The sequence below is a fragment of the Carlito syrichta genome, unplaced genomic scaffold (assembly GCF_000164805.1).
Source record: "Carlito syrichta isolate Samal-C Ts95f unplaced genomic scaffold, Tarsius_syrichta-2.0.1 Scaffold308244, whole genome shotgun sequence".
In the NCBI taxonomy this organism is placed as follows: Eukaryota; Metazoa; Chordata; class Mammalia; order Primates; family Tarsiidae; genus Carlito; species Carlito syrichta.
In genome coordinates, this window is record NW_007252340.1 from 95572 (window position 1) to 98047 (window position 2476).

A 2476-nucleotide genomic window follows, 5' to 3' on the forward strand; every position below is an offset into this window, starting at 1 on the left:
CCAAGTTGCCCAGGCGGGTCTTGAACCCACGGGCTCAGGCAATCCACTCACCTCAGCCTCTTGAAGAGCTGGTATATGACTCATCATGTTTTATTCTCCTGCCAAGTGACTGGCAATGGTCAGAGGAAGGTTTCTCCATCATTTTGAGTCCTGGAGTGGACACAACATGGAGAAGAGAAGAACCGCATAGTTTCTTAATGAACAGGTGCCATGAGTGTAAAATACATCTTTGTTATAAGTCCCTGAGGTGGTGATGGGGGGACATATTAACTACTGTGACATACCTTTGACTGATTATATTCTTCACTGATGTGCCATCTATGATGCTGTGGCCATGTGACCCTTGGAGAAGTTCCTACTTACCTTGACGAAGTAAATTTGCAGCTCCTTCTCTTCTCAAATGTAAAATGGAAACCATATGGTGTGGATCCAGGTGTAAAGTTATTTATTGTATATAGCAAAGGAATAGGAAGCCAAACCAGTTGTCAACAGATTTTATCAAATAGGAGCCAAAATTTTTTTTAATGAACACTGGTATAACTGGAACCTTCAAGTTACCATAATTTTTTCTTAAACTTTAATAATAATATCATAATAAATTCAGATTAGAATAAAACTAAAACCAATGGACTCCAAAGCCATGTCCTAGTGCTAATGTATATGTCACTGCCACAGCTCATGGTCATAAACTATGATTAGTGTTCAACCTTTGCATCAAGAAGGACCTTGATTAAGAAAATGGTAACGTTCTGGAAGCCTGGGCAACATAGTGAGACCCCATCTCTACAAAAACTAAGAAAAATAGATGGGCATGGTGGTGCACCATGCTACTCAGGAGGCTGAGGCAGAGGACCTCTTGAGTCCAAAAGTTTGAGGCTGCAGTAAGCTATGATCTTGCCACTGCACTCCAGCCCAGGCAACAGAGTAAGACCCCATTTATTAAAAAAAGAAAAGAAGTTCTGGAGATGGTTAGTGGTGATGATGGTTCACATCAATGTGAATGTACTTAATGCCACAGAACCACACAGTTAAAAATGGTTAGACAGTAATGGTGATTTTGTGTTATGTATATTTTAACACACACACAAATACACACAATGGTGAGTCACTTGCTTTGTCGTTTTGGCGTGTGTTATTCCTGGTGGGCTACTTAAGACTCTTTGATTGCAAGTTACAGAACACAGAACTAGTATGAACAAAGAAGGAAAATGTATATCTCAGAACCTAAGGGTAAGAATGCTAAGAGGTCTCAGGAAGGATTAGAATCAGGGACTGGAACTTTTGGACTCTTCAGTGTCTCTGCTTTTCTCTGTAATTCTGCATTATTCTCATTCTCTCTGCAGCCTGGTTTCTGTCCCTTTGGTTCATGGAACAAAATATGCTTACTGTTTACTCCTCTCAATTACTCCAGGTTTCTTTGATATGTTACACTTCCATGTTGAGAATAACTCTCAGTCTCTTACTCCCAACCGCACATTCTTGAGGAAGGGAGGCTCATTGGCACATCCTGGGTCAAATGACCTCCCCTGGTGGCACAAACATGGCTGATTCTGAGAGAAGAGTGGTTGGACATAAACATCAAATGGTGCCTTAACATTTGGGAACATCTATCACGCTAGACCAGATAATGTTCTTCCTGCAAACTCTTGGCACAGAGTTACAATCAGTTTAGTGAACATAAAAAATATACAATGATATGAATGATGTGGTTGGTAGACAATCAAGGTCATTCCTTCTCCTTATGTATGGTCAAATTCTCCATCTTGGGAGAGCCTGTTCACTCGAAATGACTAAAGTTGTCTTTTTGTAGTGTTTGTCTCCAGCCCAATCCTCTGTCAGGCTCCAGCTCTGAAGGGAGCACAATAGGTGCTCTGTGTTTGACCACCAAATGCTCCGTAAGACTTTGGCCCACAGCCTGACTGCTTGCCCTACTTTCTCCAAATCCCACAGACCTCACAAAGCACTAGAAGACTTTCCTGTGGTAAAGACAGTGCTTTCCATTTTGCCTTTCTCCTCTGTGTCTCCCCCTTCGTGAGTTTAGGTGAATAAGATAATATCTTCATCTGCCTCAGAGGGTTTTTTTTCTCTGACCCTCCACAGGCACCTTTCCTGTGGCGCTGCCCTCAATGCCTCTGACTTGCCAGGATATTGGAGAGACACATTTATCTACAGTCAAGTCTAACAGGTACAAATTTGTTTTGCAACATTCAGGTATGAGAAATGTTATATTTCTCCTTAAGAAAATTAACCCATCCAACTGTGAGCACCTACCTGTCAACTGATGGGAAGCCCAATGTAACCATTACTGGAGCAGGCCCCATCTCCATGGGACCAGATGGGAGTACTGGAGTTCACAGGATGCCAGGAAACTGTGAGAAACCGGATCCTGGGCCTAGAGGAATGGCTCCCCTGTGCAGGTGCTCCCCACCCCCTGCTGCCCTAGCTTTCTTTTTTTTTTTTTTTGAGTTGGAGTCTC

At 42.5% G+C, this 2476-nt stretch overlaps 1 pseudogene; it reads left to right on the forward strand.

The window, feature by feature from the left end:
* Positions 1–2112: 2112 nt before the first annotated feature.
* The window catches only part of LOC103267772, a 5075-nt pseudogene continuing 4711 nt past the window's right edge, over positions 2113–2476 (forward strand).